This window comes from Nyctibius grandis (assembly GCF_013368605.1).
Source record: "Nyctibius grandis isolate bNycGra1 chromosome W unlocalized genomic scaffold, bNycGra1.pri SUPER_W_unloc_2, whole genome shotgun sequence".
NCBI lineage: Eukaryota > Metazoa > Chordata > Aves > Nyctibiiformes > Nyctibiidae > Nyctibius > Nyctibius grandis.
Window position 1 is genome coordinate 4,266,556 of NW_027167473.1, and position 17,028 is coordinate 4,283,583.

The 17,028-nt window shown below is 48.3% G+C and overlaps 1 pseudogene; it reads right to left on the reverse strand.

The window, feature by feature from the left end:
* LOC137677145 (pro-neuregulin-1, membrane-bound isoform-like) overlaps window positions 1-17,028 on the reverse strand; it is an 88,722-nt pseudogene that overhangs the window by 54,416 nt on the left and 17,278 nt on the right.

A 17,028-nucleotide genomic window follows, 5' to 3' on the forward strand; every position in this document is an offset into this window, starting at 1 on the left:
ATCATCAGGTGTGTTTTCCACCCTCTTTCAGTGTTTTTCCCTACCACTCGAGGTATTGATGAAAACACCACCTGTGCCCCAGTGCCTTGAAGTCCTTTTTGATTGCCTTTAGACTTCTCTCTACAACCTCATCATTGCCAACCTGGGTACCTAACAAAGGGTAATAATCAGAGGGCTGCACCAGAGCAGTGAGCTTCCTTTTAACATCTCTAACCCGAGCCCCAGGGAGGCAGCAGACTTCCCTGTGGGATAGGTCTGGTCGACAAATGGGCCCCTCTGTTTCCCTCAGAAGAGAGTCGCCTACTACAATTACCCTCCTTTTCTTCTTAGTTGAAGAAGTCATAAGATGTGGGGATAAGTGACAAGCCGTGGGCAACTCCCTGGATGGATCCTTATCTCCATCTTCATTCACCTGGTCGTCAAGTCCCAAAGACCCATACCTATTGTACAATGGCAACTGGGAAAGTGAGGGGGGCCGAGAAGGTTTTCTCTTGCCTCTCCGAGGAGGGACCTCTCTCCATTCCCCCTTGTCCCTTATGTCCCTGCCTTTGGCCTGGTGACAGGAGGGGAGGGGGTTGTCCACTTCTTGTAGAGTCTCTTCCTGCTGCCTTTGCCTCGGAGCGTGGCTCCACCAATCTATCTCACTTTCACACTCTCTGATCCTTCTCAATCTTTCTACCTCCTCTCTCAGTTCAACCACCTGCCTGAACAGGTCATTTACTTGATCACACTGCACACAAGCGGTGTCTCTGACTCCCTCTAGTTCGAGTGCCAGGCTCAGGCACTCGCCGCAGCCAGAGACCTGCACAGCTGCATGTTTGTGCAGGAGCTCGGTCTGAGTTCCCACATTCTTCCTCATTGTGGCTCTTGGCCGTGTTGTGACCATGTTCTTCTCTCTGGCCAGGAGGGAACCAACCACTGTTTGCTGCTTCCCACACACCCTGCTCACGCGTCCCTGCAGGCTGCTGTTCCTCCTCTCCCCTCACCCGTGCTGGCCGATCTCTTAGAGCAATCCAACTCACCTTGTGCACTGGCAGACACTCAGTGCCCCACCCAACGAGCTTCAAACAGCAGCTCAGCTGTAACTGCCCAACGAGCTGCAAACGGCTGTGCCCCCCCCTCCCCGGGGCACACACAATCACTGTTTGCTCACCCTATGCCCTGTGGGCATCATAACAGATGGAGCCCAAAGTCATGGACTAAATGAACTCAGTGAACATTTTGTGGACATTTCTGGACATTTTATGGATATTTTATAGAGGTGGTCCATAGACTAGGGGAATGATATCTGTGTATTATATCAGATGGGAAGGGTGGTGGTGGTTAATGAGGATGTATTGGATACTGTGTGACCTGAGTACGACGTAAATGGCATGGAATAAGGAGTGGAGAATGTGCTGGTTTTGGCTAGGATAGAGTTAATTTTCTTCATAGTAGCTGGTAAGGGGCTATGTTTTGGATTTGTGCTGAAACAGTGTTGGTAACACAGTTCTTACACAGAGTCAAGGCCTTTTCTCCTTCTCACCGCACCCCACCAGTGAGTAGGCTGGGGGTGCACGAGAAGTTGGGAGGGGACACAGCTGGGACAGCTGACCCCAACTGACCAAAGGGATATTCCATGCCATATAACATCATGCTCAGCATATAAATCTGGGGGGGAGAAGAAGGAGGGGGGGGTGGACGTATCTGTCTGCCAATGGGAAGGAGTGAAAGAATTCCTCATTTTGCTTTGCTTGCATGTGCAGCTTTTTCTTTCCCTATTAAACTGTCTTCATCTCAATCCAAGAGTTTTGACTTTTACCCTTCTGATTCTCTCCCTGATCCCAACCGGGGGGGAGTGAGCGAGCAACTGTGTGGTGCTTAGTTGCCTTCTAGGGTTTAAACCATGACACTTTTAAAAGGCTGAAGCAGTCATTCTCTCCCGGAATGTGACATGGCTCTCATTAAGGTTTTTTCTTTGAATATAAGCAAATCCCAAGCCCTCCTGATTTGCCAGTGTTTGCAACTTGTCCATGACAACCTTGGAAACATGTCCAAACGTGTTTTTTGCAATATCTTGAGTGGCACTTTTAACGTGAGGCTTAACAATTTCCAAAACACTTTTCAAAAGTGGGATCGCCTTTCTAAATAGGCTATGGAATATACCTGCAGTGCCCACACCATACATCACAGAAATCCCTTGAAAACCAGGAAGACCATTGCAAACCTGGGCTCTGTAATAATTCACATACGAGGATGGGTCCCCATGACTTTTCAACACTATGATTTTGGCATGGTTAGTTAAAATAGTCCCCCCCCTCCTCCCCCTGCCCAGTTCCACTGGTTTACATCTGACATAACTTCCTTGACTTATTTCCCTCAATCTAACTGGGACCAGAATGTGGCACAAAGGGTGAGTTGAGTGTAGTTTGGCTGAAATTTTTGTTCTCTTGTTTGTTTGCAGAGTACTGGGTTCAAAGCCTCAGCTATCCTGAACCCATTTTTCCAAGGGATAATTACAATAATCAATATCTGTAAAATAATGAAATGACAGTGCCTATTGGGTACAAGCTGACATCTGATTAATAATATATTTAATTTAAAATCACAACATTTCTTTCTTTATATAAGTAACATTATTCAATGCATGTTTTATCACAGAATCACAGAATCGACTAGGTTGGAAGAGATCTCTGAGATCATCAAGTCCAACCTTTGACCTAACATCACTGTGTCAACTAGACTGTGGCACTAAGTGCCACATCCAGTCTTCTCTTAAACACCTCCAGGGATGGTGACTCCACCAGCTCCCTGGGCAGCCCATTCCAATGCCTAATAACCCTTTCTGTGAAGAAATTTTTCCTAATGTCTAGCCTGAACCTCCTCTGGTGCAGCTTGAGGCTATGTTCCTTTAGTCCCGTCGCTAGTTGCCTGGGAGAAGAGGACAACACCCACCCTGCTACAACCTCCTTTCAGGTAGTTGTAGAGAGCGATAAGGTCTCCCCTCAGCCTCCTTTTCTCCAGGCTAAACAATCCCAGCTCCCTCAGCCGCTCCTCATAGGTCATACCCTCCAGACCCTTCACCAGCTTTGTTGCCCTCCTCTGGACTTGCTCCAGCACCTCAATGTCTTTCTTGAAGTGAGGGGCTCAGAAATGGATACAGTACTCGAGGTGCGGCCTCACCAGTGCCGAGTACAGGGGGACAATTACCTCCCTAGTCCTGCTGGCCCCACTATTCCTGATACATGCCAGGATGCCGTTGGCCTCCTTGGCCACCTGGGCACACTGCTGGCTCATGTTCAGCCTGCTGGCCACCAATATCCCCAGGTCCTTTTCCACCGGGAAGCTTTTCAACCACTTTTCCCTCAGCCTGTAGCACTGTATGGGGTTGTTGTGGCCAAAGTGTAGGACCTGGCACTTGGCCTTGTTGAACTTCATACCATTGGTCTTGGCCCATCTATCTAACCTGTCCAGATCCCTCTGCAGAGCCTTCCTACCCTCAGGCAGATCAACACTCCCACCCAACTTAGTGTCTGCAAATTTACTGAGAATGCACTTGATACCCTCATCCAGATCATCAATAAAGGTATTAAACAGGACTGGGCCCAGTACTGAGCCCTGGGGGACACCACTAGTGACCGGACGCCACCTGGATGCAGTACCGTTCACCACCACTCTGGGCCCGGCCATCCAGCCACTTCTGAACCCAGCGAAGAGTGCACCTGTCCAAGCCGTGAGCTGCCAGCTTATCCGGGAGAATGCTGTAGGAGACAGTATCAAAGGCTTTGCTGAAGTCCAAGTATACTACATCCACAGCCTTTCCCTCATCCACTAGGTGGGTCACCTGGTCATAAAAAGAGATCAGGTTGGTCAGGCAGGACCTGCCTTTCCTGCCATCTCCTTTGATGGTGAGAGGGTCACTCTGCTATATTGTCTGGCATTGGTTTATGGTATTATAAATTCTTTTGGAACTGTGCCCATTTCTGATTTCTATAGAATGGGAGTGGGTGACATGTACTTTCCTTTCCCCTGAGGCTGATTTCAATGGCTTTAGAGAATTTTGAATACCCATGGGATGTTTCAACCACCATGCTCATAGTGTCAGGCCTTTTGAATGTCTTTCAGCTCTTGTTCTTGCTTAAACATGGGTATAAGGGTGGATACAGCACAGCTGCTGCAGCCACTGTAACAGGCACCACAGCAGCTCCAGCACCTATGACAGACACCACAGCTGCCCCAGCACCCACAGATACTCAGACCCTGCCAGTCCCTGCAGCAGGCACCCCGGCTACCCCAGAGGCCATTCAGATCTCTGCACTGGGTACTGTGATCACCCAACTCCAGGCAGCACTTGCTGCGATGGCCCAGACCTTGGCAACAAGGGCTGCAGCTAATCAGCCCCCAGTGATGAGGGATGCAGCTAACCTAGGGACTCAACCAGTGCCAGTATTGGTCACCCCTGTACAGAAGATGAAAACCACAAAAAGAGCAGGTCGTGATGGCCGACCAGGGACATCACAGGAGAGCGAGACAGAGGTAACAACTCGATCCCTATCCCCGAGTGAGCTGTGAGATATATGTAGAGATTACAGCTGTCATGAAGGCGAGCAACTTGTTACTTGGCTGCTCTGCTGCTGGGATAATGGAGCTGATGGTTTTGAGCTAGATGGTAGAGAAGCCAAGCAGCTGGGACCAATGGCTAGAGAAGTGGGCATTGATAGGGGTCTTGCAAGTGGTGCACAGCCCCTCACTCTCTGGCAGTGACTCCTGCGAAGCGTAAGGAACAGGTATCCCTTTAGGGATGATGTCATATACCACCCAGGCAAGTGGACAGCCATTGAGAGAGGGGTTAAGAATCTGAGGGAAATAGCTGTGCGGGAGCTGATTTTTTGAGGACCTGGATGACCCACAGACACCACTAGATCCAGATGCACTCAAAGTTACCGGACCCATGTGGCACAAGTGGGTACAGACCATGCCACCATCATATGGCAACTCATTAGCATTATTTATCTGGGCAGATGCCGATGCACCAACGGTGGGTGATATAGATAACAGGATGTGGCAATATGCAGTCTTATTTCCTCCCCATGGGCCAGTGTCTCAGCTGTGGAAAAACTGTCTGACAAATCCACAGAACTGCTTGGTGAGGTGTTGGAAAAATTGTCCCAGATGGAGGACAGACCTTGCTCCCCACCTGGACCGAAGAATGTCTCAGCCATCAGGAGACAGCGTTCCCCTGTAAGACCTGCTCAGGAGAGACGGTACACATCCCGAGGTGCCCTGTGGTTTTTCCTGCGCGACCATGGAGAAGACACGAGGAAATGGGATGGAAAACCTACCTCCGCTTTACGGACACGTGTACATGAGTTACAACGTGAACCAACTAGGAATGGGCCTTCTTCCAGGAGATTTGTTGCTCCAGTTTCCATTGGGAAGCTCTCCAGACAGCGTAGATGGGCCTCAGATCCCTATTTACCAGACGTAAATAATGGGGATCAAATCTACGTGAGCCGCTTGAACCAAGATGTCGATAATGAACACTATGTTCAGGATTAGAGGGGCCCTGCCTCCAGCCAGGTGGAGGAGAGGGACAACCGTGTGTTTTGGACTATGTGGGTTCGATGGCCTGGCACATCAGAGATACAGCAGTATAAGGCTCTAGTGGACACTGGTGCACAATGCACCATAATACCGTTGAACTATAAAGGGACAGAATCCATTTGTATCTCTGGCGTGACAGGGGGCTCCCAAGAGCTGACTGTGTTGGAAGCTGAAGTGAGTCTGACTGGGACTGAGTGGCAGATGCACCCTATTGTGACTGGCCCAGATGCCCCATGCATTCTTGGTATAGATTACCTGAGGAGAGGGTATTTCAAGGACCCGAGGGGGTACCGGTGGGCATTTGGTGCAGCGGCTGTGGAGACAGAAGAAATTAAACAGCTGTCTACCCTGCCCGGTCTATCAGAGGACCCTTCTATTGGGGGGCTTCTGAGGGTCGAGGAGCAAAAGGTGCCCATTGATACTACAACGGTCCACCGACAGCATTATCGTACTAATAGAGACTCACTGATCCCCATCCATGAGCTGATCTGTCAACTGGAGAACCAAGGATTGATCAGCAAAACGCACTCACCCTTCAACAGTCCCATATGGCCAGTGTGAAAGTCCAATGGGGAATGGAGACTAACTGTGGACTATCATGGCCTGAATGAAGTAACACCACCACTGAGTGCTGCCATACTGGATATGTTAGAACTCCATTATGAACTGGAGTCAAAGGCAGCAAAGTGGTTTGCCACGATTGATACTGCAGATGTGTTTTTCTCCATTCCTTTGGCAGTGGAGTGTAGGCAACAGTTTGCTTTCACCTGGAGGGGCATCCAATACACCTGGAATCGACTGCCCCAGGGGTGGAAACATAGCCCCACCATTTGCCCTGGACTGGTCCAGACTGCACTGGAGAAGGGTGGAGCTCTGGAACACCTGCAATACATTGATGACGTCATTGTATGGGGTGATACAGCAGGGGAAGTTTTTGAGAAGCTGGTTTTGCCATCAAACGTGGAAAGGTCAAGGGACCTGCAAAAGAGATCCAGTTCTTAGGGATCAAGTGGCAAGATGGCTGCCGTCAGATCCCAATGGATGTGATCAACAAAATAACAGCCATGTCTCTGCCAACTAACAAAAGGGAGACCCAAGCTTTCCTAGGTGTAGTAGGCTTCTGGAGGATGCACATTCCCCATTACAGTCAGACTGTGAGCCCTCTCTACGAAGTGACTCGAAAGAAGAATGACTTTAAATGGGGCCCTGAGCAACAACAGGCTTTTGAGCAAATTAAACAAGAGATAGTCCATGCAGTGGCCCTTGGACCAGTCTGGACGGGACCAGAAGTAAAGAACGTCCTCTATACTGCAGCTGGGGAGAATGGTCCTACCTGGAGTCTCTGGCAAAAGGTACCGGGGGAGACTCAAGGTCGACCCCTGGGGTTTTGGAGCCGGGGGTACAGAGGATCAGAGGACCGTTATACTCCAACAGACAAAGAGATACTGGCAGCCTATGAAGGAGTTTGAGGTGCCTCAGAAGTAATTGGCACTGAGGCACCGCTCCTCCTGGTGCCCCAATTGCCAGTGTTGAACTGGATGTTTAAAGGACAGACCCCCTCTACACATCATGCAACTGATGCTACATGGAGTAAGTGGGTTGCATTGATTACTCAGGGGGCCCGAATAGGGAACCTTAATCATCCAGGAATTCTGGAAGTAATCACGAACTGGTCAGAAGGCAAAGATTTTGGAATGTCGCCAGAGGAGGAGGTCATGCGTGCTGAAGAGGCCCCACCATACAATAGACTATCAGAGAAGGAGAATCATCATGCCTTGTTCACTGATGGATCTTGCTGCATTGTAGGCAAGCAGCGAAGGTGGAAAGGTGCTGTGTGGAGTCCTATGTGACGAGTGGCAGAAGTGGCTGAGGGAGATGGTGAGTGGAGTCAGTTTGCAGAGGTAAAAGCCATCCAGCTGGCTCTAGGTATTGCTGAGTGAGAAAAATGGCCAGTACTCTCCCTGTACACTGACTCGTGGATGGTAGCAAATGCCCTGTGGGGATGGCTGAAGCACTGGAAGAAAACAACTGGCAGCCAGAGGCAAACCCATCTGGGCAGCCAAATTATGGCAGGATATTGCTACCCGATTGGAGAAGCTGGTTGTGAACGTAGGTCATGTAGATGCTCACGTACCCAAGAGTCGAGCCACTGAGGAACAGCAAAACAACCAGGAGGTGGATCAAACTGCTAAGATCAAAGTGTCCCAAGTAGATCTGGACTGGCAGCATGAAGGTGAACTATTTTTAGCTTGGTGGGCCCATAATACATCAGCCCATCAAGGCAGAGATGCAACATACAGATGGGCCTGTGACCGAGGGGTGGATTTGACCATGGACACCATCGCACAGGTCATCCACGAATGTGAAACATGCGCTGCAATTAAACAAGCCAAATGGCTGAAACCCCTGTGGTATGGAGGGCGATGGCTGAAATATAAGTATGGAGAGGCCTGGCAGATTGCTTACATCTCGCTTCCACCAACCTGCCAAGGCAAGTGCCATGTGCGCACAATGGTGGAAGCAAGTACCGGCTGGTTGGAAACATACCCTGTGCCTCATGTCACTGCCCGTAACACTATTGTGGGCCTTGAAAGGCAGATTTTGTGGTGACATGGCACTGCGGAAAGAATCGAGTCAGACAATGGGACTCATTTCCAAAATAGCCTCATAGGCACCTGGGCTAAAGAGCCTGGTATTGAAGGGATCTATCACATCCCCTACCATGCACCAGCCGCCGGGAAAGTGGAACGATGCAATGGGCTGTTGAAGACTACACTGAAAGCGATGGGTGCTGGGACATTGAAAAACTGGGATGAGCACTTAGCAAAGGCCACCTGGTTAGTTAATACCAGGGGATCTGTCAACCGGGCTGGTCCTGCTCAATCCGAGCTTTTGCGCACCGTAGAGGGGGTTAAAGTCCCTGTGGTTCATGCAAGGAATATGTTGGGGAAAACAGTTTGGATGACTCCTGCCTCGAGCAAAGGCAAACCTATGTGTGGGATTGCTTTTGCTCAAGGACCTGGGTGCATGTGGTGGATGATGCAGGAGGATGGGGAAGTTAAATGTGTACCTCAAGGAGATTTAATTCTGGGTGAGAATAGCCAATAACTGTATGATGCGAAGTGTCATTTATTACAGTAAGAATCACCCCAGACCCTGAACATGGGCTGCAGCAGGTACATGCACTGCAAGATCAAGATGCAATACACCATCCTGCTGTGCCCAACTTCAACAGTCCATAACACCATATGTAGGCCTGGTCCTGAGCTCCTAACTGAGTAGATGCCACCCTGACGTTTTTTCCTGCCCTGAGAGATTATGATGAGGAATGGAACCCATGGATTTGGACTGAATTGATTCAATGGACTTCTTGGAGAGATGGCCCATGGACTGGAGAGAATATCTGTGTGTGGATGTGTATGTATGTTGAGGGATGGGGGAAATAGTAGTGACTTGATGTAAATGATATAGAATAAGGGGTGGAATCCTGTCCTGGTTTCACTGGGGTTTGGTTTCAGTGTGTGGCCAGCCATGGTGATCAGGGCCATTAGCAGTTAAATGCAGGGCAGCTGACCCAGGCTGGCCCACAGGTGTGTTCTATAGCATTGACATCAAGCTCACTATAAAAGGGAGGGCTTGGGAGCAAGAGGTGTGTTGTGTTGTTTTGTTTTGTGTGGGGTTCTTCTTTCTTCTTTCTTCTTTCTTCTTTCTTCTTTCTTCTTTCTTCTTTCTTCTTTCTTCTTTCTTCTTTCTTCTTTCTTCTTTCTTCTTTCTTCTTTCTTCTTTCTTCTTTCTTCTTTCTTCTTTCTTCTTTCTTCTTTCTTCTTTCTTCTTTCTTCTTGACGAGTATATTTTTGTCTTTTTTGTGTTGTCATTTATATTGATTTTCTTCATTTCATTAAATCTGGTTAACTTCATCCCATGATTCTCCTTCTCTTTTTCCCAATTCCCTTCCTCATTTGGGGAAGGGATATTGGGTGAGAGGAAAAACTGCTATTGTTTAGTCCTTGGTGCAGGCTAAATGAAGACAATACGCCAGAAGGCTGTGCTGCCATTCAGTGAGACCTGGAGAGGCTGGAGAGTTGCGCAGAGAGGAACCTAATGAAGTTCAACAAAGGCAAGTATAGGGTCCTGTACCTAGGGAGAGAGTCCAGTGGAGGGCTACAAAGATGATTAGAGGACTGGAGCATCTCTCTTATGAGGAAAGGCTGAGAGACTTGGGTCTGTCTAGCCTGGAGAAAAGAAGACTGAGAGGGGATCTTATCAACACTTACAAATACCTTAGGGGTGGGTGTCAAGAGGATGTGGCCAGACTGGGCACCACTGAGAACAGAGACGTGACAAGGGGCAACGGGCACAAACTGAAACATGGAAAGTTCCATCTGAATGTGAGGAAAAACTTCTTTACTTTGAGGTTGACAGAGCACTGGCACAGGCTGCCCAGGGAGGCTGAGGAGTCGTCTTCTCTGGAGATATTCAAAACCCACCTGGATGTGACCCTGTGCAGCATGCTCTAGGTGAACCTGCTTTGGCAGCGGGTTGGGCTAGATGATCTCTAGAGGTCCCTTCCAACCCCAACCATTCTGTGATTCTCAGAGGACTAGGTGGCAGACTGTCGCTTTCATAGGCAGAACAGTGGTGGAAGGAGTTGAACTGCTGCTGCTGGTGGTCATACTTCTCCCATAGTTGCAGTGGGGTCACCAGAAACAGCAGTCTCTCGTCTTTCATGAAGGGACTCATGGTCACAGAGGGCAGACATGGTTAAACTGGAAACTGGTGGGCACATTTTGGAAGATGATGACTTTGGAAGAGTGTGAAAATCTACAGGTGATGTGATTGTGTGTGGTCATAGCTGAGACATACCTGAAGGAGGATACATACACAAAATTTGGAAGCATGTAGGCAGGGACATATAAACACTGATGATCCTATTGGCTGCAAGGGAAAAAGGCTGAAATTTCTCTTAAGATCCCCAGTAAGCTCACACTAGACTGTAAATACAAGGTAAACATTCTTGCTGCTATTAGTTCTACAATGTATGAGCCCAGCCACCCACACAGCTGCTTGCTTATTCCCCCTGCCCAGCAGAACAGAGGAGAGAACAGGAAAAGCAAAAGTGAGAAAACCTGTGGGTTGAGATAAAGACAGTTTAATAAGTGAAGGAAAGAGGGGGAAAAAAAACCCAAAGCAATGCAACGACAATCATTCACCACCTCCCACAAGCAGACCAATGCCTTGCCAATCTCTGAGCAATGGCTACCCTGGAAGACCCCCACCCCTTTTTCCACTACAGTATTTTTACTGCTGAGTATGACATTATATGGCATGGAATATCCCTTTGGTCAGTTTGAGTCAGCTGTTCTGGTTGTGTCTCCTCCCAATTTCATGCCCATCCCCAGCCTATTTGCTGGAGGGGGACAGAATGAGAAAAAGAGAGAGTCTGGACGCTGTGCAAGCACTGTTCAGCAATAGTCAAAACACTGATGTGTTATCAATATTGTTTTGGTCACAAATCCAAAACACAGCACCATGTGGGCTGCTATGAAGAAAGTTAACTGCATCCCAGCCAGGCCCAGTACAGCCTATAAAGCTACTAACTTTTGAGACCTTTGGGAAAAAAGTCTGAGAACAAGAGGAATGCAGCAGAACGACAAGGTCTGTTTGTATCAGAAGAACCAGAGAGATACCATAAATTCTTTGCTGACTCCAGGAATGGGGTTTCAGAAACCTGAGAATGGACAGAAGCGAAATGAAGTTGCAAGTATTTTCTCAAAAGGAGAATGGCTGGTGCACTTCAGGCAGTATTTGCACAGGACTTCGAGCTTAAGCAAATGAGGATGGTGAAAAAACAAAATGAACTAAGGATCAGTTCTCTAGGGCTTCACCCATTTCTGTCAAACCAGGCTGTGTCAGACTAGAGAGAAAATCAAACCTTGGCCAAAAACTTCAGGCTAGTTTTTGCCAACTTCAGATACTATGGGGTATCCAGAGAAAGATTTGCAACACTGTCCCAACAGCTTAGTACTATTCCATGCCTTGGCTGCTACTTGTCTCAGCTGTTAGTAATGGTGTCTTTAGCTCTTGGATGCCAACTTCTCAGCCCCTGATGACTTCCCCTCAGTTTTCATAGAATCATAGAATGGTTTGGTTTGGAAGGGACCTTAAAGATCATCTAATTCCAACCTCCCCTGCCATGGGCAGGGACACCTTTCCACTAGACCAGGTTGCTCAAAGTCTCATCCAACCTGGCCTTAAACACTGCCAGGGAGGGGGCATCGACAACATCTCTGGGCAACCTGTTCCAGTGTCTCACCACCCTCACAAGAAAGAATTTCTTCCTAATATCTAATCTAAATCTCCCCTCTTTCAGTTTAAAACCATCATCCCTCATCCTATCATTCAATGCCCTTGTAAAAAGTCCCTCTCCCGCTTTCCTGTAGCCCCTTCAGGTACTGGAAGGCTGCTATGAGGTCTCCCCAGACGGAGCCTTCTCTTCTCCAGGCTGAAGAGCCCCAACTCTCAGCCTGTCTTCATAGGAGAGGTGCTCCAGCCCTCTGATCATCTTCGTGGCCCTCCTCTGGACTTGTTCCACCAGCTCCATGTCCTTCTTATGTTGGGAGCCCCAGAGATGGACGCAGTACTCCAGGTGGAGTCTCACGAGAGCAGAGTAGAGGGGCAGAATCCCCTCCCTCGCCCTGCTGGCCACGCTGCTGGGGATGCAGCCCAGGACACGGTTGGCTTTCTGGGCTGCAAGCGCACATTGCCGGCTCATGTTGAGCTTCTCGTCACCCATCACCCCCAAGTCCTTCTCCTCAGGGCTGCTCTCAATCCATTCTCTGCCCAGCCTGTATTTGTGTTTGGGATTGCCCCGACCCACATGCAGGACCTTGCACTTGGCCTTGTGGAACTTCATGCGGTTTTCATGAAGTCAAGTCCCTGTCTCTCCAATTTAGAGACAAGGATGTTGTGCGGGACAGGGTCAAATGCTTTGCACAAGTCCAGGTAGATGATGTCAGTTGTTCTTCCCTTATCCACCAATGCTGAAACCCTGTCATAGGAGGCCACCAAATTTGTCAGGCACGATTTACCCTTAGTGAAGCCATGTTGGCTGTCACCAGTCACCTCCTTGTTTTCCATCTGCCTCAGTATAGTTTCCAGGAGGATCTGCTCCATGATCTTGCCAGGCACAGAGATAAGGTTGACTGGCCTGTAGTCCCCTGGGTCTTCCTTTTTCCCCTGCTTGAAGATGGGGGTTATGTTTCCCCTTTTCCAGTCAGTGAGGACTTCGCCAGACTGCCACGACTTCTCAAAAATGATGGATAGCGGCTTAGCAACTTCATCTGCCAGTTCCCTCAGGACCCGTGGATGCACCTCATCAGGTCTCATGGACTTGTGCACCTCTAGGTTCCTTAGATGGTCTCGGACATGATCTTCTCCTACAGTGGGTGGTTCTTCATTCTCCCAGTCCCTGCCTTTCCTTCTGCGACTTGGGCAGTGTGGCTTGAGCACTTGTTGGTGAAGACTGAGGCAAAAAAAGTCATTGAGTACCTCAGCCTTCTCCATATCCCGGGTAACCAGGTCTCCCGTTTCCTTCCAGAGAGGGCCCACGTTTTCCCTAGTCTTCCTTTTATCACTTGTAGGTAGATTAGGGTACGGCGACCAGAAAATCTCGGGCTGTAACGGAAGGTAGGCGTGGCGAAAGGAGCAGGATGTGCAAGTATCGTGCGAGTTCGTACGGGACAAGACGACTATATAAGGCTGTTGCGCAGTTAAATAAACGCCATTTGTTGCATCCTCACATTGGTGTCAGTGCTCAATGGCCCTGGGTTGCGGATAGCCTCAGGCCAGCCAGCAACTGAACGGAGCTTGCCGCAGACAAGCGGCAACAATCATTGACGCACCTATAGAAGCTTTTCTTGTTGCCCTTGATGTCCCTGGCCAGTTTTCATTCTATCAGGGCTTTAGCTTTCCTAACCTGGTCCCTGGCTGCTCAGACAATTTCTCTGTATTCCTCCCAGGCTACCTGCCCTTGCTTCCACCCTCTGTAGGCTTCCTTCTTGTGCTTGAGTTTGTTCAGGAGCTCCTTGTTCATCCATGTGGGACTCCTGGTGTTTTTGCCTGCCTTCCTCTTTGTTGGGATGCATCGCTCCTGAGCATGGAGGAGGTGATCCTTGCATGTTAACCATTTTTCTTGGGCCCCTCTTGCATCTAGGGCTTTATCCCAAGGGACTCTATGAACAGGTCCCTGAAGAGGCCAAAGTCTGCTCTCTTGAAGTCCAGGGTGGTGAGCTGGCTGTGCGCCCTCCTTGCTGCCCTAAGGATCTTGAACTCCACCATTTCATGGTCACTGTAGCCAAGGCTGCCCTTGAGTTTCACATCCCCCACCAGCCCCTCCTTGTTGGTGAGAACAAGGTCCAGCATGGCACCTCTCCTCGTCGGCTCCTCTATCACTTGGAGAAGGAAGTTGTCATCCACGCATTCCAGGAACCTCCTGGATTGCTTGTGCCCAGCTGTGTTGTCCTTCCAACAGATATCGGGGTGGTTGAATTCCCCCATGAGTGCCAGGGCCTGCGAACATGAGGCTACTCCTAGCTGTCTATAGAGGGTCTCATCCGCTTGGTCTTCCTGGTCAGGTGTCTCCCCTCCCTGCCCTCCCTTTAATCCTGACCCATAAGCTCTCTGTTTGCTCTTCCTCCATCCACAGGCAGAGCTCCATGCACTCCAGCTGGTCATTGACATAGAGGGCGATACCCCCCTCCTCATCTCCCCTGCCTGTCCTTCCTAAAGAGCCTATATCCTTCCATTCCAACACCCCAGTCATAAGAGCATCATGTCTCTGTGATGCAGTAGAAGTTGACTTTGGAGCACTCCTAACCAAGAGAAGGTAAGTCAAGTCTGTTTGAGCCATCCTCAATGGGGTATTCCCTTGGTCAGACTCAGTTGAGGAAGCAACAAGTTGCTGAAGGCCAGTCATTTCCTGAACTGCTCATGCTGCATCGTGAGGGCTTACCTGCAGGAACAGCTTGAGGTGAAATTCACAGCTAATCCATGCAACTTTGTTTACTGGAGTGCCTTTGGGCCACCTAGCTAGCAGTTTCAGAGGAAAAATGCCAGAAATATCTTGCATTTTAGAGTATATACAATGGCCCATCTACCTGTCAGGCTGATAACCTCTGACAGCCTTCATATATCCCACACACCCTTGTAACAACACCTCAAGAAGATGATAAAATGACAGATGCCCTAGAAGGGCTCCCACCATTGCCTCTCACAACGGTAGCTTTAACTCTGGTTGAGTGGGGCCTGTTTACATGGAAATATGAATGCTCAGTGCTGTGTCTGAGGCATGCCCAGGGATCCAGGTCCTTCCTGGGGTTGCCCAGTAGGGATACATGCAAATGTTGGCTCCAACCACATAATGTGAGCTGAACACATACACAGCCCTAGACCATCCCGAAGAGAAAGCTTAAAGGTGTTAGTTTTAACCATCTTCATGGCAAACATACTGGCTTGAGCTCTAGTGAGAGAGGCTCAGATTGTAACCACCCTTAGCTCTTGTGCTCATCTGACAGGCAGTAACTAGTTACGTTCTGCTAAGTTCATCATATAGCTGAGCCTTTCACATCAGAGATGGTGTTTACGAGCTTCTCTGTTGTGAGATGAGCAAGGATTTTCGAGAATATAGCTGCTTGGGTGTTCCAGGCCAATGCATAGGAGTGTGTCTTTTAATATCTGTTCTGATTTCAAAATTGTGATGGAGCTGTGGGGACTGGAGGGTGGAGGGAACACAACCTTGATTTACTAATTCACTGCACCGCAACATTTGATTGCTTCAGAAAATCATTCTTAGCTTCTATGCTCCTGTATGTTTCAGAGTTGCTTTCAGTTGTGAACAACTCTCATTTTTTCCTTTATATGCAATCAATTATTCTCTCAGTAAAAAATTACCATGTATTTCTTGCATGCTAAAAATTATCATTAAATTAGGCCTCATTTATTTCCTGTATTCAGGGTTCACAATCATTTCAGGCACAGGGCTAGGCCATCAGTGCCTAGAAAATTATTGCAGAAATGTTGCTGTATTTTTTTCCTGGAATGATATCTTCAGGAGATGCAGTATTTGGAGAAGTATATTCCTTCTCTTTCTCTCCCCCCAAGTCTACCTAGTTTGTGTCAGAATACTGCCTATGGCATCCTAGAAAGTCCAGAAAGACTGTATAAATTATCTTTGCTCTTCACACAGATCCAAATATACTAAACTATAATACACTTCATGAGCATGAGCTTGGCAGTGCATTCCATATGGTCCGCAGACAGGAGACAACGCAATATTTACTGTTGTAGGTCCTGATCCAGCAAAGCACTTAACCACATACTTAGTTTATTCATATGGTCAATCCTGTTGTTTTCAACTGGACTAATCAGAGGATTAAAAGCTAAGAATGTGTTTAAATGGTCTGCTGGATTGAGGCCATAGCTGTTTATATGATTTGGGTCATGAAAGATGCTACATACCATGTTTATTGAAAGTTAAATTGCAGGGTAAACTATAGACTCTTTTCCATATGTAACCTAAAGCAAGAAGAGAGACAGACATACTATGTTTAGTGGTCCTACAAGCCACAGTCAGATAGCTTACATCCATGATTCATTATTACACTCTTAACAAGTTCTTCTTTGTGTAGTGTTGTTATATTTGTCACGGCGGTCAAATAAAAACAGGAGACAGAAGGATAGTTTCAAGCAGGCAGCAAAGCAAGAGCAAAAGCAAAAGAGCGCCTGCATTTATTTTACTCCATTTTTTATATCTTCCCCCCTCTAGCTGGCTAGCTTTATGATTGGTTGCGCTCGCTGTTCACGCACCTGACCACAACCGCTGATTGGCTGTCACGCGCCGGCCACGAGTCCATAGTTGGCAGCTGGAATGTCACTCCGTATCTTGTTTTTCTCACATCCTGTTTTCTTGCTAAATTCCTTCAAGGTCAGGGCCGCCAGCAGCCCAGTCCAATCCCACAATTCCCCCTTTTTGTTTTTCAACCAAAAAGGCCGTGTTTATCATCCGTTGCAGGGCCCTTTGCAAACAAGAAAACAAACACGGTAACACAAGCATGATGATACAAACCTCAAATAATCCCATAAGTCCCATCTTTATCAATCCTGTCAGCCATCCCCCGAATCCTAGGTGACCCAGCCAGTCATCTAAGAACCCATGACCCATGACCACACGCTAATAATAAAAATCTGTAGCAGCTCTATTTTGCAAGGTAGCATGTCGAATACTATCTACATTATTGGCTAATGCTTCTAAAACTCTAGAAGTGTGGTTAGCTCTTTTTGCAGCCCAGCAAGCTAAATTTCGCAGTTGCGTCAACCCTTGGGCAGCATTGTTACATTCTCTCCCTATGTTAGTGACACTTCTTTTTTGCCTGGCCTTATGTAGGTTAG